The following is a 26136-nucleotide window of genomic DNA, read 5'->3' as shown; positions in this document are numbered from 1 at the left end:
ACCTCTTTGTTTTTCCTTCCTATGTCATTGATAACAACATGTACCAAGACATCTGGCTGCTCTCCCTCTCTGTCCAAAATGTTGCAGACGCAATCCAAAATTACTGTTTGTATTCCCTACTGCTCATATTCCATTTCCATCTACTTATATTTAAAATCACACCAGTTATTTTCCTCATAGTGTCAAACACTCAACCACCTGGTGCACTTTTATTTATTTTCCATTACAATGTCCTGCAACCTCATCCTCCTGCAGGCTTATGTTGATCTTCCACAACCACGCAAGTAAACTTCCCCTTCAAACACCAACCAAATCCTGTTATCCCTGTGATGTTTCATACCTTGATATCATAGACAAGTTGATACAGAAATATTTCACTGTCCTGCCTCTAATCACAAAATCCCTCACTCCTATTGGTTTCAGAATCTTTGCAGTCAAATTCATTTACAAACCAGGGAATCCTCGACATCTCTTTTGCTCCGATGTGTTGCCAGTTGCATCTCAAGCTTGCAATCCTTGCCTAGGAGCTTCAGCTAGATGCATTTCCTATACACATGGCCCCCTTGACACAGAACACTTTCATAGTTTCCTACACAGCACACAAATTGCTCTTCAAGACATCCCTTTGCCCTTTTAGATGTGTTAATGAACTTGTTTTCATGATTGACCTACCTCGTCCTACTTTTATGTGGCTGACAGCATAGAATCAGGGTAGAAGTATAAGACAAGTGATGAAATTCCCATATTTAAGAAAAAAACAAGGAACTAAAGATCAATCTGCTAGCATCAGTGACAGGAAAATATATGGAATCCACATTTAAAGTAATAGAAAGTTATCTAGGAAATTAAAATATTATGAAGTGTTATCAACTTGGATTTCCAAAGGAAAAGTTAAGCTTGATTAATTTTAAAAGCATTTACAGTAAAGAAGAGGTTTGGATAAACACCTGCCCAATAATCATTAAGTATGTTAAGCATGTACAGGTATGCATATATATTATAATATGTGTACTAAACTGGTACAAGTGGCAGGCTGCAATTTTCGAATACTGGATACATGGTATGTTTTTTGGGGGGTGCAACTGGCTGAGGGCAGAGCATTGTCAATGATATCAACAAACTTATCTTGAAAAATTGTCATGGATACTTTGCATCCATCTTGAACAGATGTAGCTTCATCTTAATATCTCATCTTAAACAGTGCAGCATTCCATCAATTCTTCTACATTGTACTCAAATCCTACCACTGTGTTACTGTTAAAAAAATAATTCCGTTCTCAAACTTACCATTTACAGATGGAACCACTGTAAATTTCATAATCATTCATAAGCTGTTTCTTATTTGTTATATTGAAAAAAGGCATCTATCTTTAAGGTGTTATAGTATACTTCGGCACAGTCACACTAAAAACTCAATCCAGGATACTGCTACAGGATTTCTTCTATTCTGTGCTCAGAAGTGGGGACTTTCATTGCTGATTCGGTTCAGTTTGTTACTTTTGAGAAGATGAAGCAGTTGATCTGAGACATCATTGCAGTATGTGCTGATATGCAGCAACTCACCTGCTGCTTTTTAAGTATGAGGTGATAATCGTCTCCAGAAAGAATCTGACCACCTGGCTATATTATTATCATAACCACACTTCCTACCATCAACATCTTGATTGCCACAATTAGCTAAACTGATAACAGGACTAGCTACCTAAATACTGTGACAGCAAGAGCAGTTTGGGGTGGGTCCTGACTTTTTGGAATCCTTTTCATTATGCACAAGGCCCAAGTCTGGAGATGGATAGAATATTTTTCACTTGCCTATCAACATCATTCATTCAAGCCAAATCATTTTGCTTGTGTGAAACTCAACAGCTACCTTAAATGGTATCTTCAATGTTGCTGCACCGTGACTACAGTAAATATCACCTATTAAATTGGCTGTAGTGACTTGGCAAAGCTCCTTGCTACTTATAGCATCTCCCTAATAGATGGGTTGGAATGCCACCAGCTGCTGAAGATTCCCATTTAATCACACACTTTCCTAACTTGGAATTGTGTTGCCAGTGCTTCATTATTGCTTTGTTCAAATCCTGAATCTCTCAATCCAGCAAAACATGGAGTATGTTTATCAGGCAGGCTGTATTTGTTGAGGTTGCCAATCACCACTTGAGGGAAATTATGGATGAGCAATAAAATTGATGTCACCAATTCCATGAATAACCTCAACATCAGTGACTTAATAAAAGTTGAGCACTCTAAGTTAATAATTTTAAGATGGTTACCTCAGTAGAGAAGCTACATTTCTTGTGAGGGGTCTCATTTGATTTCCTGAATAAGTTGTTTTGCAATCGTACCAATGGCTATTAAGGTAATTCACATAATGGAAAATAAACAAGGAACTAATGGTAAACGGAGTTTAATGAACATAACCTCCTTTTCATTAGTAGCGGTATTATGCCCCGTTTTAAACCTTCTGCATCCTTTCCAGTGAAAGATCATACTATTATTTAATCCAAGCCCACTTGTTTCCAAATAGAATCTTGCCGTATCCAATTTCTATTCAGCTGGAATTCAGAAAGAAAAAAGAAAAAGAATCGACCTATGCCTTGGACTTGTTTCCTGCTGATTTTCTACCTGCACATTTTTATTGTGACTGAGCTAAACTATACTATAACACCTTAAAGGTAGAAGCCTTTTTCAATATAGCAAAGAGGAAACAGCTTGAGTGATTATGAAATGTACGGTGGTTCCATCTGTAAATGGTAAATTTGAAAACTGATAATTGCTTTTGTGACAGTGTAACACAATGGTCTAACTGAACTACAACAACGACAACTGTCTTCATTCCAGCAGTGCAGTATTTGTTCCTCTCGATTGCCATAGAACAGTCTCACTGCTGGAATTTACTATTTTGTCTACATATTTGGACCAAGGCTAAAATTAGATCTAGATTTGAATAAGCCTGGCGAAATCAGAATTGAACGCTGATAAAGAGAATGCATGTGCCATCTGACAGTGTCAACTACACATTCCAATATTTGCTAACAATGACATTAGAACAATAATTTGGATGCAAGATTTGCCTTACTTTTGAAAACATTTCAAATATAGATTTTTCACTTTGATGGGCAAATCCATGTTCTAACTTTATAGAAACAGTTTAGCTAGAGTGCAAGCCTTTAGTGCTAGAGCTAGGATCTGCCTGATCCCATTACCCTGCACAGTGCTTTGAACGATTCCTTGAAACGACACAGAACAAATTAAATTGAATGCACACCGGTTTCTATGGTGGCAGAGGTCTCAGCAGAAAGCCAAAATTCATTGGCCACTTCTGGCCAGAAGTGAGCATTTATGTGCTAGATTCTGATATAGATGAAAGTACAGATGCTCTTGCAGTATCCTCCTCCCATTACACACTTATAATTACACAGTGTAGTGAGATCTTTGGTTCTTGAGAAACAGATAACTTTGAGAAACTAAGAATCGTTGTACATCATGGCAAGCAGTGAACTGTTTGGCCTCCTGCACCACTTCCACCCACAATTATTTTTGGGAGGGTGATGGTTGTGATGACAAGTTTTCTGCTGGATCTCAGCCTTTGGGCTGTAGAGCCATATCTTTTCCTGGTGATACAGCGGAGACTTTTTGCATTTGCAGTAACCTCCTCCAGATCATTCTCATCAAACCAGTCTTGGTTCTTCTTTGTAGAGAAGATCTCTTAACCAACACTAATTATGAAGAGCTACATGGCAGTCCATACACAGTGGACAAACTGCAGCTGGTGCTCAGCAGGCTGTCTGTGAGGCACTTACTAAGAACTACTGTTTTCAAGTCATACAAAAACAGGCACTTCAGCCCACTGAATTTATACCAACCATAAAATACTAATCCCTTTTTTATACAACAACACACACAAAATGTTGGTAGAACACAGCAGGCTAGGCAGCATCTATAGGGAGAAGCGATGTCGACGTTTCGGGCCGAGACCCTTCATCAGGACTAACCGAAAAGAAAGTTAGTAAGAGATTTGAAAGTAGAGGTGGGAGGGGGAAATGCGAAATGATAGGAGTAGACCGGAGGGGGTGGGATGAAGCTAAGAGCTGGAAAGGTGATTGGCGAAAGTGATACAGAGCTGGAGAAGGGAAAGGATCATGGGAAGGGAGGCCTCAGGAGAAAGAAAGTGGGGGGGGGGGGGCACCAGAGGGAGATGGAGAACAGGCAAACAACTAAATATGTCAGGGATGGGTTAAGAAGGGGAGGAGGGGCATTAACGGAAGTTAGAGAAGTCAATGTTCATGCCATCAGGTTGGAGGCTACCCAGCCGGTATATAAGGTGTTGTTCCTCCAACCTGAGTTTGGATTCATTTTGACAATAGAGGAGTCCCACTTTTATCCTCCCCATAGAATCATTAAGACCTTTTAACCTACCAACCCACACTTTCTGTGGTATATGGGGAAAAAAGAGCAACCGTATGAAATCCATAAGTCACAGGGAGAAGGTGCAAACTCTGCAGTCTGACTACGATGCTTACCACTGCTGCTTTAACATTATCATTATCCTGTGACAACATTCTGCTTACAATGGTGCTCTAAGCAGATCAGTTCTACATTATTGATAATAGTCATGGCTCAGTAGATAGATAGCCTTGCTGCCTCTCACTGATATGACGACAGAATCTAACAGGTTCTAGGTGACTGAACAAGTAGTGCTGTGAATTTTGTTTGAATCTCTAATGAAAAAGGCTGTTGGAAAACATGAATTATTTCTCACGGAGCCACCTTTCAACAAAGACACTATTCACCATTGCCTTCAATACAACAGTAACTGAGGCAAAAGATTTCCAAAAACAGCAATTGGACCCTCAGTGGAGATATTGGACTTGGACAGTTTGCTGAGTTTATATCATTTATTCGTACAGTGGATTGAAAGGATTTTATAAAGAAAGCAATGGTACCTTCTCAGTGCCATGACTTACCTACTGCAGATAGTACATTCTCAAAGTGCCATTGTATCATTTACACACTTAACTGTTTGCTGGCTTATTTCACCATTAGTCCACAGAGACAACTTTCCATCAGTTAAGTGCCTCATTTTCAGTTACATAGCACAGTGGTGACTTCTTTAACGTTTATTTCGATCAAAGGCAAATAAATATGTATCAAACTTAAGGTTTTAAATTACTTTTTATGAAATATTGTGCCTAATTACAATAGCAGAAAATGTTGGAAATGCTCAGCAGGGCAGGCACTATATGAAATCATAACACATAATTCACAAAGAATCTGTCTATAAATATTTTTGATAAGCCCAAGAGTTTACTACCTGCAATCAGCAAGTCACGGCATTGGGAAGAAAACTAATGCTTTCTCTGCAAGAACATCCAAATCTACTGTAAGAATAAATTAAGTCAGCATTCTATCCTAGCCCAATCTCTCCAATAAAGCCCTATTACACTGAAGTAGCTCCAATGAATAGGCCACACTACTCACATTCCCAAAACAGACACTCTATTCTAGTTGTATCACAGGAAGAGAGTTTGTCATACAGAAAAAAAGATGTGCTCAAAATTTCCCCATTAATTCCTGGAACTCCCTAACCAATAACTGAAGGAAGAACATTTGGGATGGCACTTAGAACCCACACCCCATCTGTTGGAAGCATACAGAAACCCAGTGTAAACAGCAGAAGGAACAGACCACCTGCCACCGAGGCATAGCAGAACCATTGTGAAAACCAATTATTATTAGTTTGAGAGACTTCCTATGACAGAAGAGGTATTTAATTACCTACCACTGTTTGCAACAGGAAATGAGTGGACAGGAGAAATTTCATCTGATCTCTTGAGTTTGTGGATTGCTTAGTTCAACCTCTGTATAATGCTTTTGCATTAAAATTTGCATGTTTCTGGTGTTGCTAATTGTAGGCTTGCAGTTTTATTTTATACGAATACATAATGCTGCTTCTATTCTTTATAGGTCCTGAAGAAGGGACTCAGCCTGAAATGTCATTTATTTATTCATTTCCATAGATGCTGCCTAACCTGTTGAGTTCCATCAGCATTTTGTGTGCTGCTTTGGATTTCCAGCATCTGTAGATTTTCTCATCTTTGTTACAATAATAATTTTCTAGGTGAAGAATATTATTGTTAATGTTTTCTTTAAAATAATATAGCCTGTATGTTTAAGAGTCATTTTACAGTGATACCTTTTCTACTTTGAAATTTAACTGTGGATAGCTTACAGCACTGCTAAAGGACAGAACGGGATATAGCTGAATTGCAGATATGGATGAAGAGTGGAGTTTAATAATGCCAAATGTGAGGTTTTGCACTTTGGGAGATCAAATGCAAAAGGGACAGTACACAGTTAATGGCAGAATTCTTGACAGAGTTGATGTACAAGGGGAATTTGAGGTCAAGTCCACAAGCTCCCTGAAAGTGGCTGCACAGGTTGATACAGTGATAGAAGCAGTGTATATCATAATCAGTTGAGGCACGAGTTCAAGATATTATGTTGCAATTTTATAAAACTCTAGTTAGGCTGCATTTGGAGTATTGTATTCATTTCTGATTACCCCATTATAGGACAGATTTGAGGGAATAGTCTATAAAGAGAGATTGGACAAACGTTGGCCGTTTACTCTGGAGTTGCTGAGGGTTAGCCTGAGAGAAGATTATGAGAGGCACAGAGTAGACAATCTTTGTTCCCCAGACTCAAAATATCAAATACTAGAGTGCACAACTTTAGGAAGAGAGGAGTAAAACAGAAAAGGAGATATGGGAACAATTTGTTTTTTTAAGAAACAGAGTAGTGAGTCCCTGGAATGCACTAGCAGGGGTGATAGTGAAGGTAAATACAGTGGCATGCAAAAGTTTGGCACCCGGTCAAAATTTCTGTTACTGTGAATAGTTAAATGAGTAAAAGATGACATGATTTCCAAAAGGCATAAAGTTAAAGATGACACATTTTTTAATATTTTAAGCAAGATTACTTTTTTATTTCCATCTTTTACAGTTTCAAAATTACAAAAAAGGAAAAGGGCCCGAAGCAAAAGTTTGAGCGCCCTGCATGGTCAGTACTTAGTAACACCCCCCTTGACAAGTATCACAGCTTGTAAACACTTTCCATAGCCAGCTAAGAGTCTTTCAATTCTTGTTTGGGGGACTTTCGCCCATTCTTCCTTGCAAAAGGCTTCTAGTTCTGTGAGATTCTTGGGCCGTCTTGCATGCACTGCTCTTTTGAGGTCTATCCACAGATCTTTGATGATGTTTAATTTAGGGGACTGTGAGGGCCATGGCAAAACCTTCAGCTTGCGCCTCTTGAGGTAGCCCAGTGTGGATTCTGAGGCGTGTTTAGGATCATTATCCTGTTGTAGAAGCCATCCTCTTTTTCCTTTTACAGACGGTGTGATGTTTGCTTCCAGAATTTGCTGGTATTTAATTGAATTCATCTTCCTTCTACCAGTGAAAAGTTCCCCGTGCCACTGGCTGCAACACAAGCCCAAAGCATGATCGATCCACCCCTGTGCTTAACAGTTGGAGAGCTGATCTTTTCATGAAATTCTCCACCCTTTTTTCTCCAAACATACCTTTGCTCACTGCGGCCAGAAAGTTCTATTTTAACTTCATCAATCCATAGGACTTGTTTCCAAAATACATCAGGCATGTTTAGATGTTCCTTTGCAAACTTCTGACACTGAATTTTGTTGTGAGGACGCAGGAAAGGTTTTCTTCTGATGACTCTCCCATGAAGGTCGTAAATGTGCAGGTGTCACTGCACAGTAGAACAGTGCACCACCACTCCAGAGTCTGCTAAATCTTCCTGAAGGTCTTTTGCAGTCAAACAGGGGTTTTGATTTGCTTTTCTAGCAATCCTACGAGCAGTTCTCTCAGAAAGTTTTCTTGGTCTTCCAGACCTCAACTTGACCTCCACCGTTCGTGTTAACTGCTATTTCTTAATTACATTATAAACTGAGGAAACGGCTACCTGAAAACACTTTGCTATCTTCTTATAGCCTTCCCCTGCTTTGTGGGCATCAATTATTTTAATTTTCAGAGTGCTAGGCAGCTGCTTAGAGGAGCCCATGGCTGCTGATTGTTGGGATAAGGTGTGAGGAGTCAGGGTATTTATAAAGCTTTGAAATTTGCATCACCTGGCCTTTCCTAACAATGACTGTGAATAAGCCATAGCCCTAACAAACTAATTAAGGTCTGAGACCTTGGTAAAAGTTATCTGAGAGCTCAAAACTCTTGGGGTGCCCAAACTTTTGTACAGAGCTCCTTTCCTTTTTACCCCACTCTAAAATTGTACAAAACAAAAATAATACACTCATTTACTTAAAATGTTGAAAAGAATGTTTCATCTTTAACTTTATGACTTTTGGAGATCAGTTCTTCTACCCACTTAACTATTCACAGTAACAGAAATTTTGACCAGGAGTGCCCAATCTTTTGCATGAAACTGTATGATCGAGGCATTTAAGAGACTCTTAGACAGGCATGAGTGTGTAAAGAATGGAACAATATTGCCAATGTGTAAACACAAGGGATTAGTCTAGTTAGGCATTTAATTATTTCAACACAACAATGTGGGCTGCAGAGCCTGTCCCTGTGCTGTACCGTTGTATAAAGCAAGCCTTTAACAACACGCTTAACAAGAGAGAACATGCAGATGCTGGAAATCCTAGCAACACACACAAAACGCTGGAAGAACTCAGCAGGCCAGGCAGCATCTATGGAAAAAAGTACAGTTAGTGTTTCGGGCTCAGACCCTTTGGCAGAACTGGGGGGGAAAGATGAGGAGTAGATTTAAAAGGTGGGGGAGGGGAGAGAGAAAAACACAAGATGATGTATGAAACTGCAAAGGAGAGGGATGAAGTAAATAGTTGGGAAGTTGATTGGTGAAGGAAATATAGTGCTGGAGAAGGGGGAGGCTGATAGGTGGTGATAGAAGGACATGGAAGAAAGAAAGGGGGGGGAGGAGCACCAGAGGGAGGCAATGGGCAGGCAAAAAGGGGATGGGGACTGGTGATTTGGGGGGGGGGGGACGGGGGGTGGTGGCATCATTACCTGTAAAGTAGAAAGTGGGGGGGGGGGGGGGGGGGGAGGAAGATGTGCTTGGTGGTGGGATCCCGTTGGAGATGGTGCAAGTTCCGGAGAATTCTGTGCTAGACGAGAAGGCTGGTGGGGTGGCAGGTGAGGACAAGAGGAATCCTATTCTTGGTAGGGTGGCGGGAAGATGGGGTAGAAGACGACGTGCATGAAATGGAAGAAATGCGGTTGAGGGCAACATCGGTGAGGGGGTGGGTAAGGGAAGACCGTTTCTTTGAAAAAGGAGGACTTCTCTGTAGCCTTGTGGAGTGCCAATGTTAAAAAGAACTGTATTCAGTAAACAATAGTCTAATGTAGATGTCTTTATTGTGCAGATGAACCATAGATGAGCATAGGGCTACGAAGAACATATCCTTAAAAAAAAGTTGCAGGGGAGCAAAGCTCATTTGGCCAGAGGGACCTGTTCTACACCATATCACTAAATTGAAATAAATTACAGCAGCCTTTATCTGTCAGCAAAACATTTACTTCAGGAAGGGGACAGTGCATATACTCCATATGCTACATTAATTGTGCTGAAGTCAAAAAGATTGAGAGCTTTGAGTTTCTAGGAGTGAACATCACCAATAGCCTGTCCTGGTCCAACCACATAGATGCTACAGCCAAGAAAGCTCACCAACACCTCTATTCCTCAGGAGGCTAAAGAAAACATCCTATCTGGATGCATAACAGCTTGCTCTGGCCACTGCTCTGCCTGTGACCTTCGATAGAAGATACAAAAGCCCAAAAGCACATAACACTGTGCTCAAGAAGCTCCTACCCTACTGTGGAATAGCTCTCAGGGAAATAAAATGAACACTTGACCCCTTAATCGACTTCGTTATGACCATGCACCCAAATGTTTACCTGCACTGCACTTCCTCTGTAGCTATTAAACTTTACTCTGTATCTTGATACTGCATTACCATGTAGTGCCTCAATGCAATGTGTAATGAATTGATCTGTATGAACAGTATACCTCAGTACATGAGGCAACAATAAACCAATTCCAAGATTCATAGGTCAACTTCTTCTATACCTTTCAACCTCAGGTGCTGTTGCAGTGGATACATTCAGGGTTGAAACTGAAGACCCCAATACTTTAAAGTATTTTAAGTACCTGCTCTGTACTTAACTACATCAGACTGCTGATTATCTAATCTGTGGGTCAGCTTTCCTAATCCAGACATTATGAGGTTGCAAGATCAATTTTGCCATATCTGAATCCAATGCATCAGTTATTGCCGTGTTTCATTTTTCTGGTTCAATGTTGTGGTATTAATACAAATGACTGGCTTGCCAAGCCACTTTGAAGGGCAATTACAAAGTACAGAATCACCAGACATGGACAGTGGAAGCAGATTTCTTTCAACAACATTATTGAACTAGATGGTTTTTTGTAACAATCCTGTTTTAGGGCCATGATTATAGCACTGTATGTAAAATGATGTACTTAATTTAACTTAAATTTCCAAGCCTCTACAGTGGAGTATCAACATATCACTTAAAATCAGTGGTCCAACCTTCTCATTTGCTACTACATTGCCGTACCATATTTCATACAACATATTTCTAAATATCTTCTAGGTAAATATGAATATAGAGCTAATTACCAAAATCTGCAGATCAATTACTTTGTCTATATCAAGAGAGTCAACTTTTAAGATTGAAGGCCCTTTGTCAGTTAACTCTTTTCTCTTTCCACTAATGAGCATTTCCAGCATTGTTCTTTTTATTTAAGAATTAGAATGAAAATCAGGTTTATTAACACATTATATATATCATAAAATTTATTGATCTGTAGCAGCAGTACAGTGCAAGACAATGTTACTATCCACTTACAATAGGATATAAAATTAATTGGGCAAGAGGAATATGAGGAAGTATTAGTGGGTTCTTGCACTGTTCAGAAATCTGATGGCAAGGAGTAAAAACAAGCTGTTTCTAAAACTTTCAATGTGTATCTTCAGGCATCTGTACCTCCTCCCTGATGGTAATAACGAGAAGAGGGATGTCCTAAATGGTGAATGATAAATCCTGAATGATAAATGTCACCTTCTTGAGGCTCTGACTTATGAAGATGTTCTCAATGGTGGGAAATCTAGTCTCCACAATGGAGCTGGCTGAATCTACAACCCTCTGAAGCCTCTTATGACCACTGGAGCCTCCAGGCAGGGTTGCAACCAGTTAAATGTTCACCACGGAACATTTGTAGAAATTTGCAAGTCTTTGGTGACATATCTAATCTCCTTAAACTCTTAAGGAGTTAAGCAACTCTATAGTTGCTGTTGTGCCTTTCTTGTGATTGCATCAGTATGTTCAGCCCAGGGTCCCCAGGATCCCCTAAGAGGTTGAGAGGGTACAGCAGTGGGCTAAGCACACATCTTTGAGGTATGCCGGTGTTGATTCATAATCCACACTGACTATGGTTTTCTGATGACGAGGCCAAGGATCCAGTTGCAGAGGGAGATGCAGAGGCCCAGGTTTAGAAGTGAGGAGATGAAGGGTTAACACCAAGCTGCAAGCAACAAACAGCAAGCTAACGTAGGTATTGCTGCTGCCCAGGTAGATTATGACTAAATGGAGAGCCAGTGCAGTTGCGTCTGCTGTGGACCTGTTGCGGCAGTAGGCAAATTTCAGCTCGCCCAAATCCTTGCTCAAGCAGGAATTAATTCTAGCCATGGCCAACCTCACAATGAACTTCATCGCAGTAGATGTGAGTGCCACCAATGACATTTGGAGCAGCTCACCCTCCTCCTCTTGGGCAGTTTGCAGTATTTGCTGTCTTTTTTTTTGAATTCTGAAAACTGAATATGAATCAGAAGCAGTTTCAATCTATAACAGTGAGAACACAGAACACTAATGCAATATTGATGTGAATCATGTGTTTAGATATGAAGTAATTTTACAGCATAGAAGTACTTTCTTGATACAAGTCTATCAGCATTATGCTGTATTCCTGTCTGCTCATATGTTTGGTTTTCCTCTCTTTAAATTCATAATCACCTTAACTCTTCACTGTGATAGCAAGCTGAACATTTCACATCTGCTTCCCATTTACTACTGGATTTCTTGGAGGCCACCTTGTATTGATTATGCATTTGCTTCGCAAGAAGAAACACTCTCACTGCATCTGTGATCTCATTTTAGATACCAATCCGTCTTCCTTTTCCCAAGAAATCCTTTCTTTATGTACTCTCTTTATATCTGGTATCATAGTTGTAATCTTTTCTTCACCCTTTTCAGTGCCTTACAACAGGACAGTGAAAGGATGTAGAGCTGGCTGAGAAGTGGCAGATGGAGCTCAATCTGAAAAAGTATGAAGTGATTCACTTTAGAAGATCAAACTTGAAGACGAAGTATGGAGTTAATGGCAAGATTCTTAGCAGCGTAGAATAACAAAGGGATCTTGGGGTCCATCTCAACAGATCCCTCAAATTAGAAGTGCAAGTAGAATGGTTTTTATAGATTGGTTAAGAAGCCATATAGTGTGTTGGCCTTCATTAGTTGGAAGATTGAGTTCAAGAACTGCAAGGTGATCCTGCAGCTCTATAAAACTCTAGTTAGACACTTCGAGTACTGTATTCAGTTCTGGTACCGTTGTCATGGGAAGGATATGAAGAGGAGATTTACCAGAAACCCAGGATGGGAGAGCATGTTTTCAGAAGATAGGCTGATCTCACTAGGATTTTTCCTCTTTAAAGGGAAATACAAGAGGTGATTTGACATAAATGCATAAGAGGCATAGAGCGAGTGGACAGCCATGCACTTTTTCTTAGGGTGGAAATGGCTAATATGAGGGGGAAGAAAATTTCGGGCATATGTCAGGGGTGGTTTGTCTTTTTTATATAAACAGAGCTGTGGGTACATGGAATTCACTGCCAGAGCTGGTAGTAGAGGCAGATAAATTAAAGGTATTTATAGGACTCTTAGATAGGCACAATATATGATTTAAAAAATGGACAGCTACGTGGAAGGGATGGGTTATAATAATTTTGGAGTAGGTTATAAAGTTAGCACAGCATTATAGGCTGAAGGGCGACTACTGTGTTGTACTGTTCTATGTTCTGTATCCCTTTGTTAATACAGTAACAGAATTAGACGTTATGTAAGCATGGTTTAACCAAGGTTTCATACAGATTCAAACAGATTGATACATCATCTGAGATTTTGCCAATAACAGTTCTGTGATCAGCAAATTTAAAGGTTTTAAACTGCACGGGTGTAAGGATTTTGATACTGTGAGGAAAGACAGGCAGATGATAGAATGAAATTGCAGTCAGTAGGATGAATTGGAAGTGTAACAGATAAAATGGGTGTGGAAAGGATGTTTACTATAGTAGGTGAGTCTAGAACTAAAGGGCAAAGTCTCAGAATATGGGGTGTCCATTCAAAACAGAGATGAGGAAGAATTTCTTTAGCCAGAGGGTGATGAATCTGTGTATTTCATTGCCATGGACAGCTGTGGACACTAAGTTATTGAGTATATTTCAAGTGCAGGTTGGTAGTTTCTTGAATAGTCATGCCACCAAAGCCAGGAGAATAGGTTTGGGAGGGATAATAAATCAGCAGAATGGCAGAGCAGACTCTACAGGCTGAATGGCCTAATTCTGCTGCTATCTCTTAAAGTCTTAAGGCCAAGTGGAGAGACATTGATTTGAATCCACTGTAGACCTATTGTGGTGGTAGGGAAATCACAGTTGGTCCAGGTCCTTGCTCAGGCAGGAGTTGATGCTGGCCCTAACCAACCTCTCAAAGCACTTCATCACAATAGATGTGAATGCAACTAGGAACGTCACTGAGACAACCCACCCTCCTCCTCTTGGGTACTGGTTTGATTGACACACTTTTATAGCAGGTGGGAACTTCCAACTGCAGCAGTGAGAGATAAAAAATGTCCTTAAATACTCTCTCAAGTTGGTTGGCCCAGGTTTTCAGTGCCCTACCAGGTACACTAGCAGTCGCCAACCAGTTGATCTTTGAGACTTTCCCAGTAGATCCCAAAAAAAAATGAAACAAATACATAAATACTGTTGTAATGTGAGCACTAATTAGGATAATGGTAATATAGCAATATTCCCGCGACTGAAAGCTGTTTGTAAAGAGAGATTGTTTCCGGGTTGTGGGGTTTAGTTCCGTTCTTTCTGCCCAGTGTGCATGTGTGTATAGCTCCCCCACCAAACACCGCGGTTTCAGCGCAACTTGTGCTGCATCAAAGTGACCAGTTAAATTAGATAAGAGTACAGACTGTCGCAAGCATCAATATACAGCACTCGCTGGTGATATCCTGCAAGGTAACCAGCTAGCATGGTGGAGGCTCCGCGAAAGAAGATGAAAACGTACAAGTTCCATCCAGAATGGGAAGAGGAATTTCTATTTACCTTGGTGAAAGACAAGTGTGTATGTATGTTGTAACACCAAACACAAGCACTGACTAAAAGAGGGAATCTGGAGTGGCACCACAACACCAACCACCAGAAATTTAAAGAGACCTACCACCCCCACCCCCCAAAGAGCGCGATTCGTGCCAGGAAAGTTGAGCTGAAATCGGGGTTGAAGGCCCAGCAATCATTTTTCACAAAACATGCTGCTCAAAATAAGGCTGCTATTGAAGCATCATTTCGTGTAAGTCACCTTTTGACTAAACAGTAGAAGCCTTTTACAGATGGCGATTTATTCAATGAAGCAATGACCATTACCGCAGACACTGTTTTTAATGACTTTAAAACCAAAAACGACATCACAACCATAATAGATAATATACCACTTGGCCCTGCAACAGTGACAAGGAGGGTAGAGTCACTGTCAGAGGACATGGATTGACAAGTGTTAAAGGACTTGTCACTCTGTGAATATTTTTCACTACAGTTCAATGAATCCCTGAATGTAATGCAAAAAGCTCAGCTTATTGCATTTGTCAGAATGGCTTTCCAGGATTTTACAGCTTATTGCATTTGTCAGAATGGCTTTCCAGGATTTTACAATGGAGGACTTCCTCACTCTTTTACAATTAGAGAGAACGAGAGGTGAGGATATTTACAATGAGTTTAAAACTATGTCCGTGAACATGACATCCCCATTCATAAACTGGTGGCAATTACTACGTTTGGGGAGTTAAAAGTCATGAAAGATATTGCTGCATTTATTTCAAACTATTTCTGCCGATCAATATAGAACAGATAGCAGCCAAATTCCAGCAAGTATTTGGTGTGCCAAGTGATATTGAAATGGAAGTAACAGATTTGCAAAATGACATTGAAATTAAAGCAAGATCAAGGGATGGTGACTTTTGGGGACTTGTCAGCAGGGAGAAGTTTCCTCATCTCACCACATGTGCACTAAAAGTCAGTGCCTACTTCGGGTCAACTTATCTATGTAAAACTACATTTTCACAGATGAAAATTATTAAATCTAAGTACAGGAGTTGTCTTACTGACAGACTCCTCACAGACTATCTCAGACTGGCTGTCTGTAATTATGAGCCAAATTTCAAGGAACTAGCAGAAAGTATTCAGCCCCAGTCATCACAGTGAGTGCAACAGTCAATTTTTATTCATTTATTTTTCATGTTGAAATAAAATTAAATAATGAAACTCAGAATTAAAGGTGTTAAGTATTGTAATATTCTTAAAGACAGCTATGGCCTGTTTGATATGCTAGTTACATAGAATAGTACAGCATATTACAGGCCCTTCAGCCCACAATGTTGTGCCGACCCTCAAACCCTGCCTCCCATATAACCCCCCACCTTAAATTCCTACATATACCTGTCTAATAATCTCTTAAACTTCACTAGTGTATGTCGCCACCACTGACTCAGGTAGTGCATTCAACGCACCAACCATTCTCTGAGTAAAAAAAACTTTCCTCTAATATCCCCCTTGAACTTCCCTCCCCTTAAAGCCATGTCCTCTTGTACTGAGCAGTGGTGCCCTGGGAAAGAGGCGCTGGCTGTCCATTCTGTCTATTCCTCTTAATATCTTGTACACCTCTATCATGTCTCCTCTCATCCTCCTCTCCAAAGAGTAAGCCCTAGCTCCCTTAATCTCTGATCATAATCCATGCTCTCTAAACCAGGCAGCATCCTGGTAAATCCCCTCTGTACCCTTTCCAATGCTTCCACATCCTTCCTATAGTGAGGCCACCAGAACTGGACACAGTACTCCAAATGTGGCCTAACCAGAGTTTTATAGAGCTGCATCATTACATCGAGACTCTTAAACTCTATCCCTCAACTTATGAAAGCTAACACCCCATAAGCTTTCTTAACTACCCTATCTACCTGTGAGGCAACTTTCAGGGATCTGTGGACATGTACCCCCAGATCCCTCTGCTCCTCCACACTACCAAGTATCCTGCCATTTACTTTGTACTCTGCCTTGGAGTTTGTCCTTCCAAAGTGTACCACCTCACACTTCTCCGGGTTGAACTCCATCTGCCACTTCTCAGCCCACTTCTGCATCCTATCAATGTCTCTCTGCAATCTTCGACAATCCTCTACACTATCTACAGCACCAACAACCTTTGTGTTGTCTGCAAACTTGCCAACCCAACCTTCTACCCCCACATCCAGGTCATTAATAAAAATCACGAAAAGTAGAGGGCCCAGAACAGATCCTTGTGGGACATCACTTGTCACAACCCTCCAATCTGAATGTACTCACCCCACCACGACCCTCTGCCTTCTGCAGGCAAGCCAATTCTGAATCCATCTGGCCAAACTTCCCTGGATCCCATGCCTTCTGACTTTCTGAATAAGCCTACCATGTGGAACCTTGTCAAATGCCTTACTAAAATCCATGTAGATCACATCCACTGCACTACCCTCATCTATATGCCTGGTCACCACCTCAAAGAACTCTATCAAGCTTGTTAGGCACGATCTGCCCTTCACAAAGCCATACTGACTGTCCCTGATCAGACCATGATTCTCTAAATGCCCATAGATCCTATCTCTAAGAATCTTTTCCAACAACATTCCCACCACAGACGTAAGGCTCACTGGTCTATAATTACCTGGACTATCCTTACTACCTTTTTTGAACAAGGGGACAACATTCGCCTCCCTCCAATCCTCCAGTACTATTCCCGTGAACAATGAGGACATAAAGATCCCTACCAGAGGTTCAGCAATCTCTTCCCTTGCCTCGTGGAGCAGCCTGGGGAATATTCCGTTAGGCCCCGGGTACTTATCCATCCTCATGTATTTTAACAACTCCAACATCTCCTCTCCCTTAATATCAACATGCTCCAGAACATCAACCTCACTCATATTGTCCTCTGTCATCAAGTTCCCTCTCAGTGGTGAATACCAAAGAGAAGTATTCACTGAGGACCTCGTTCACTTCCACAGCCTCCAGGCACATCTTCCCACTTTTATCTCTAATCGATCCTACCTTCACTCCTGTCATCCTTTTGTTCTTCACATAATTGAAGAATGCCTTGGGCTTTTCCTTTACCCTACTCGCCAAGGCCTTCTCATGCTCCCTTCTTGCTCTTCTCAGCCCCTTCTTAAGCTCCTTTCTTGCTACCCTATATTCCTCAATAGACCCATCTGATCCTTGCTTCCTAAACCTCATGTATGCTGCCTTCTTCCACCTGACTAGATTTTCCACTTCACTTGTCACCCATGGTTCCTTCACCCTACCATTCTTTATCTTCCTCACCAGGACAAATTTATCCCTAACATCCTGCAAGAGATCCTTAAACAACGACCACATATCCATAGTACATTTCCCTGCAAAAACATCATCCCAATTCACACCCGCAAGTTCTAGCCTTATAGCCTCATAATTTGCCCTTCCCCAATTAAAAATTTTCCTGTCCTCTCTGATTCTATCCTTTTCCATGATAATGCTAAAGGCCAGGGAGCGGTGGTCACTATCCCCCAGATGCTCACCCACTGAGAGATCTGTAACCTGACCCGGTTCGTTACCTAATACTAGATCTAGTATGGCATTCCCCCAGTTGGCCTGTCAACATACTGTGACAGGAATCCATCCTGGACACACTTAACAAGCTCTGCCCCATCCAAACCCTTGGAACTAATCAGGTGCCAATCAATATTAGGGAAGTTAAAGTCACCCATGATAAAAAAAACCTGTTATTTTTGCACCTTTCCAAAATCTGCCTCCCAATCTGCTCCTCAGTATCTCTGCTGCTACCAGAGGGCCTATAGAATACCCCCAATAGAGTAACTGCTCCCTTCCTGTTCCTGACTTCCACCGATACTGACTCAAAAGAGGATCCTGCTGCATTACCCACCTTTTCTGTAGCTGTAATAGTATCCCTGACCAGTAATGCCACCGCTCCGCCCCTTTTTCCCCCCTCTCTATCCCCTTTAAAGCACTGAAATCCAGGAATATTGAGAATCCATTCCTGCCCTGGTGCCAGCCAAGTCTCTGTAATGGCCACTATGTCATAATTCCATGTATGTATCCAAGCTCTCAGTTCATCACCTTTGTTCCTGATGCTTCTTGCATTGAAGTACACACTTTAGACCTTCTACCTTACTACCTTTACACCCTTTATTCTGCTTCTCTTTCCTCAAAGCCTCTCTATATTATAGTGTTTTCTTGTTTGAATTAATTTGAAAGTTTGACAAAAGCATTCCATGTAATTCAAATACAATTAGCCCAAATAAAAGGCCTCAAATTGAAAGTACAATCTGAGCTGTTTTTTCTTTAAATTATTTAGTAGGTAGATCTTGCCTTTCACTAAGGTCGAGGTAGGAGATCTTGGGCGTAAAAAAATTGGTGACCACTAAGGTACACCATCAGAGGGTGCCTTGCAAGGCTCACCCTCTTGAAAGATGTTCTGATGTCAGCCTGAGATCAAAAGGTTGCCAGATGTGAGGTGATTCGCATAGGTGTAGCTTTATTCTCCCTTTAAAAATGTGCATAAAAGGCATTGAGCTCATCTGGGAGTGAAGCATCACAGCCATTCAAGACATTAAGTGTTGACTTTTAAGAAATAATGGCCTGCAAACCTTGCCAGAGCTGACCTGTATCCAATTCCATCTCTAAATTCAATGGGAATTTGTTTCTTAGCTCTAAAAATGATTTTTCTTCTGTAGATGGTACCTGGACTTCAGCATCATCATACCCCCAGTACTAATAAACTCCAAAACCTAGGCCTCTACCTCTCCCTGCAACTGGATCCTCTCCTTCCTCACTGGGAGATCACAACAGGACATATTCTAGGGCAAAATATTGCAGACTTTATAAAGTATCTATGATTGCAAACTATGTTGATTAAGGTTCTCAGCTCAAAAAATATCGACTGTTTATTCCACTCCATGGATGCTGCCTGACAAACTGAAGTTCCTGCAGATTTTGCGTATGTTGTTCTGTCAGAGTGATTTTTGGGTTTAGGACATATACATTTAGCAACTGACTTTGGCTACCAGTCATCACATCTGATTAAGTATTGTGGATTTAATTTGGAGTGCAGCCCTGAACAATAGGTTCCTAAAAGCAGTGAATCCCAGACCAGACAATGCTGATTAAAATTCATTTGGATGTCTGTGGTGTGAATGCAAATGAGGAGATGTGAAAGCTGTGTGTAGTTTAAAAGAAAGTATTGTCCATACATTGTAAATATGGAATTGTCCTTTAATGTTTGGCACATAAAGTATTGAGCCCCACGTTGGGCCAGCAGATCTTTCGACCGAAAGAGTCTCCATATCATGCCTGCTGTACCTTGCTTTGTCAAAAAATTAAACTGCTTTGTATCTACCAGTAATTTTCTTTGGAGACTTCATTCACGCAACAACAGTTCAAGATTTCCAGTATCTGCAGAATCTCGTGTTCATGACTTTTCTAGCTTGTTTACTTATTTTTTCAAATTCTGATTAAGGGTCAGTGACCCAAAAATTAGTGCTGTTTTCTTTTCATAGAATGTGGTTTGTTCTGCTCACCTTCAAAGAAATTCTTCATCAGCATAATATTAAAAAAGGAAACTCCATAATTAAAGTTGGGCTTCCTGGTTTCAAATCCCCTTAAAAATGGTCATTTGTCCCTCAACATTTACCAGTGAAGTCCTCTCTCAATCTTGTGCTTTGGCATGATACCTCATTTTTCTAAATTCCAAGGAGTACAAGTCCAAGCTACTCATATCATCTAATTCTGCTCCTATGTCTTATAAATCCCTCCTTAAATATGAAGGCCAAAACTACATGAAGCACTATAGGTATTTACAGTTATAGCAAGCCTTTCCTTTGCTGTTATCCTTGCCTTTTGTGAAAAAAGCCAAAGGAAAAGTCCACTTACAGAATTTCCTAACTACAGTCTGTTCCTCTCAGCACCTTGTGGCACATCGGGCAGCAACCTTGCTGTTTCTTTAGCATTTGTCTGTTTTGAATCAGGTCAAGTTACTAGCTCGATGCTCAACCCAGCACAGATAGAAAGCATGCAAGTGTACACAGATGGAAAGCGTGCCAATTTCAAACCTAGGACCACTTGCCTCGAAGTCCAATGTGGATGCCACTACACCACCAGCAGGATTTCCTAATTATAGTAGATGCTCTTAACCTTGCTTTATGTGGAAAGGCACCCAGATCACTGAACAGCAACATTGTTGTATCTAACCATTTGAATAATTTTCTGATTTTTTAAATTCTTATTCCTGCAGTGGATAACTTCACATTTTCACATTTGCCAAATTCCTGTCCTTTCACTTACTCATTTACACTCCTTTGCAGGTCTTTTTTTTGTCCCTCACAGCAACCTATCTTAATTTTTCTACTTATTTTTGTCTCATCGAATTTGGCTACAATACCCAAGTCATGAATACTGATCATAAACACCTGAGTCCTGACCACAGATCCCTGTGGTATCCTTCTACTTACAGCTTGACAACCTGAAAATGACCCATTCACCCCAATTATGTCTTCTGCTGTTGCTAATATATTACCCCAATGCTATCAACACTTACTCAACATATAATCTCTACTACTGAGAAGAACAATAAAAGCAGATGTACTTTACTAAGTCTGATTTATAGAAATACATCACCATTTAGTGCCAGCTAACAGCAACGTGCAAATTTTTCACCACAATCCTACACATGAATTTTAGATGATGCCAACTGCACTTCATTGTAGCAATGGCTTGAAATATATACCAAATGTTAATATTTTTGTTGAAAACATGAATTACCATTTAATGGTGGAACTTTAAGAATGCAAATTAACCCTAATACAGCATATCAACATTTTTATGATAACTTTTATGATCACTTATAGAGTAGTTAGCCAGCCGAGCAATTCCTCAGTTACAGAGAATACAAAGAGAAAATGTTAATTACCCTTCAAGCAAACTATAAATGTGATAAAACCAGAGTTTTAAGCTTCAGAAGGATGGAAGAAAATAAGGAAATACGTAGAAGAGGAAGGCAGAGATTCCCTAGACCAGGGATGGAAAACTTATGACATGTGTGCGTAAGAAGCACACACAAAAATTGTTAGCATGCAGCACTGTCCTCGATTCTTTAAACTCCACCTATAATAAAAAGATGCAAAATGATTATCTTTACCACAAATAATTTTTATAATCCAAGAGCGGTAACATCTTTTAACATACAAATCTCACTCTGGTTTGGTGTCAGCTAGATTGTTGAGAGAACATATGATGTAGCATGATCCATTTTAAAATCCTCACAGATCTGGTGTAAGCATCAGTATCTGGATAGTAAATGGTTCAGCCAGTTGACAGAAACTTCACTCTGGTTATATTTTTTCCCTCTGTCATTTGTGCGTAAACACTGAGTATTCAGTGATAATATTAGTAATAACTTAACTGTGAAAAATTTTGCAATGGCATTATTAACAGTAATTCATTTACATATTCATGTGAGTCATTGTTAGTGCAGCAAAAGTCTCATTAAGTGTTGATTTTCCCTTCAAGAATATGCTTATAATTTCGCATTCACATGTTATGAAATACAACACTTAGAAATTATTTTTAAATCCTCTTTTCTAAAAGATTATTAATTTTCATCTATCTCCATTATACTTTAATTAATGTAATACATGTAAATAAGCAACAGGACTCCTTTTTCCTTTTAAAATAGTCCATTATTGTTGCTAATTCAATAATCAGTAATAATCTCTGCTCAAAATTACCATAGCTTGCAATAAAACTCAAAATCTGAAACAAAAGAAAATGCTAAAAATATCCATCACAAAAGCCAGCCTCTGTCAAAAGAAAACCTGGTTAACATTACAGTAGCTGGCATTACATGAGATTGGCCAATTTGGAAAACAGAAAGCAGAAAGAAAAGGCTGGTTCTCTATTCAGTTATCAGGGGCAACTTGCCTAAAAAGAACATGAAGTGCTGATCTTTACGTCTACATTGGGCCTTAATAAAACAGTGCAAGAGGCTTTCCCTCCCAACAGCCAAGCAAAATTCAAGTTCCATGGAAATTTTTTTAAGACTCTTTATCTATATGCGTAGATTCAATCAGTTTATACTTCAGAACAAGTTTTACAATAACCAAACATATTTTCAAAGTTATGATTCACATATTTTGATTTCACCCAACTTATCCTTTTTAAGTCCTATAGAAAATACATCTAAAGCAGAAATACCACTTGGTTTCAAGAAGCGGAATTACAATATAAGAAGGTTCCTAACGTACCATGAGAAACAGGAAGTAATTTGTATTTTATTTCTTAAATAAAGCTCTGCTTAAACAAAGAAAACCAATGCTTTAAGAACACATCACAAGGATCTTGCAGTAACACTGCAAAATAAAAATATGTTGATAAATCAGAGGTTTCAGTGGTGATAGGGGATTCAAATTAAGGGAACAGACAGGAAATTCTGTGGACATGAGAGAAACACTTGGATGGTATGATGTCTCCTAAGTGCAAGGGTCAGGGATATATCAGATAGGGTTCACAACATTCGAAAGGGGAAGGATGAGCAACCAGAAGTAGTTGTACATACTGGTACCAACAACATAGGTATGAAAAGGGAAGTATAACACAAGTATCAGGAACAAGGGTGAGGCGTCTGGGTCAGTACTTGGAACTACAATGTTGTGTCCATTACAGTGATAAGAACAGGAATGGACGCTGAATGTTCCAGAGTTTAGATGATTCTAAATGGACAGGGTGAGAAGTAAAAAGAAGTGTGGGACGGGCATTGCTGATCACATCTGCAGACTGGAGGACATTATGGAGGGATTGTCCATTGAGTCAATGTGCATAGAAATCAGAAGCTGGATCTCACTATTGAGAGTATTCTATAGACCACTCAGTAACAAGTGAGACACTGAGGAAAAGATCGAGAGGGAGATTTTGAAAAGCTGCAAAAATAACATGGTTGTTGTCACCAAGATTGATTGGCATCTCCTTGGTGCAAAAGATTTAGATGAGGCAAAGTGATTCCTGACAATATGTAGACAAGATGTCTATAGGAAAGGTCGTATTGGATCTAGTACTAGGCAGTGAGCCGTGAGGTGTCAAATCTCAGTGGGTGAGCATTCAGGAGACAGTGACAACACCTATCTGACCTTTCCCATAGCCTTAGAAAGGTTTAGGAGCAGAGACTATAGGAAAGTACTTAATTGGGGGAAGGGTAATTATATTATTAGGTAGGAACTTCAGATCATAAATTGGGAACAGGTGTCATTGGTAATGCAGAACAGAAATGTGGACGTTATTTAAGGAGAACTTGCATGGGGTTCTAAATAGGTTTGTCCCATTGAAACAGGGAAAGGATGGCAAGGTGAAGGACCCATGATTAACAAAAGATGGAACATTTAGTCAAGAGGATGAAAAAAAGCTTACTTAAATTTTAGGAAGCAAGGATCAGACAAGGCTTGAGAGTTACAAGGATAACTGGGTAGGAGCTGAAAAATGGACAAGCGCAATGGAAGTTGGCAAGTAGGATTAAAGAAAACCCCAAGGCACTCTATACATATGTGAAGAACAGGAAGATGACTAGATTGAGGGTAGAACCAATAAGAAAAATGACAGAAAACATGCCCAGAGTCAGAGGAGGTAAGGAAAGTCCTTAATGAATACTTTGCTTCAATGTTGGCCAGTGATAGGGACCTTGACATTTGTGAGGACAATGTGAACAGGCTGATATGTCAGAGGATGTGCTGGAACATTGGAAAAACATTATGATATATAAGTCATGAGATGGGATAAATCCCAGGTTGCTACAGGAAGCAAGGAAGAGATTACTGCCCTAATCTTTGCATCCTCACTGGCCACAGCAATAGTACCAGATCACTGGAGGGTGACAAACATTGTTCCTTTGTTCAAGCGAAAGGAGTAGGGGTAACCCTGGGAATTATGGACCAGTAAGTCTTACCTCAACAGTGGGTATTCTTAAGAGACAGGATTTGAGAGTATTTGGGAAAAGATTCTGATTAGCACGGTTTTGTGAGGGGTAGGTCGATTCTGACTGAATTCTTTGAAGATGAGACAAATCACATTGATGATGGTAGAGCAAAGGATGTGGTGAATATGGATCTGATATAGGGGTCTGATATAGTTTCCTACGGTATTCTCATTCAGAAAGTCAGGAGGAATGAGTGTGTGGATTCAGAATTGGCTGCCTATAGAAAGCAGAGGGTGGTTGTACATAGAGTGTGTTCTGCCTGAAGGTCGGTAACCAGCAGCGTTTTGGAGAAATCTGTTCTGGTACCCCTACTCTGATTTTTTATAAATTACTTGGATAAGAAAGTGGAAGGCTAGGTTAGTAAGTTTGCAGATGGCACTAAGTTTGGGGCAGTTGTGGATAGTATAGAAGGTTGTCATAGGTGACAACAGGACATTGACAAGATGCACATGGAGTTCAACTCAGAAGTGTTGAAGTGTTCATTTTTTAAGGTTGAATTTTAAGGCGGAATACAGGGTTAATGGCAGGATTTGTATCAGCATGGATTTTGGGGTCCACATACATAGGTCCCTTAACATTGCCATGCAAGATGATAAGAGTTGTTAAGGCTACATATGGTGTGTTAGTTATCATTAGTCAGGGAATCAAGTTCCAAGAGCTATGAAACATTTATTCAGTTTATAAAACCCTGGTTAGACCACACTCGGAATATTGTGCTCAGCACCGGTCAGCCCAGTAGAAAAGGATGTAGAAGCTTTAAAGAGTGTGCAAAGAAGATTTACCAGATTACTGGCTGGATTAGACAAGTATATCTTATGAGGATAGGCTGAGTGAGCTTAGGCTTTTGTCTTTGGATCAAAGAAGGATGACAAGCAACTTGATAGAGGCATACAAGATGATAAGAGGCATAGATCTAGTGGATAGTCAGAGACATTTTCCCAGGGGGGAAATGGCTAATACCAAGGGCCATAACTTTAAGGTGACTGGAGTAAACTACAGGGTGACATCAGAAGCAAGTTTGTTTCTTCCACTCCACCCCCACACAGAGCAGCAGAGGCAGATATATTGGGAATATTTAAGAAACTCTCAAGATAGGTACATGGATGACATAGGTCTATGTAGGAGGAAAGGACTAGATTGATCTTATAGTCGATTAAAAGTTCAGTACAACATCTGCCAAAGAGCTTGTACTGGGCTGCCGTGTTCTATGGTCCATGTTGCTGTTGTTCAGTCGTTAAGTCGAGTCCAACTCTTCGTGACCTCATGGACCATAGCATTTTAATGAAAGATACAGAAGTAGATTGCCAGGCCTTTCTTCCACGCAGATACTGCTACTGCCCAGGTTGGGACACAAATGGGTTTGAACTCAGGACTAACTGCTTTGAAGTCCAGTGCTGATGCCACTAAACCACCAACCAGCCCAATGTTCTATGACATTTAATGCCATTCACTTTTTTTTTGCCCTCTGACAATAAAATGCTTTAAACATGAATCGATTGTTGGCAGGACTATTTTTGATTTTGATACCCTCCATAAACAGATAATGATTTAAAAGTACCATCTATACTCGCATACAGTTGAAAATATTTAGGCACAATAGCAGAGAATGCTGATAAATATACCCCTGAAAGAGACACTGGTTTCAGCAATGAGAAATAAACTAAAAAAAACATTTAATGCTTCTTGATCCAATGCA

The 26136-nt window shown here is 40.1% G+C and overlaps 1 protein-coding gene across 8 annotated transcripts in view; it reads right to left on the bottom strand.

The window, feature by feature from the left end:
• mllt10 (MLLT10 histone lysine methyltransferase DOT1L cofactor) overlaps positions 1–26136 on the bottom strand; it is a 281282-nt gene that overhangs the window by 229790 nt on the left and 25356 nt on the right. The gene's annotated exons all lie outside the window — the stretch shown is intronic.

The sequence above is a fragment of the Hemitrygon akajei genome, chromosome 8 (genome assembly GCF_048418815.1).
Source record: "Hemitrygon akajei chromosome 8, sHemAka1.3, whole genome shotgun sequence".
NCBI classification, from domain to species: Eukaryota; Metazoa; Chordata; class Chondrichthyes; order Myliobatiformes; family Dasyatidae; genus Hemitrygon; species Hemitrygon akajei.
This window is presented reverse-complemented; position numbering and strand designations above follow the sequence as displayed.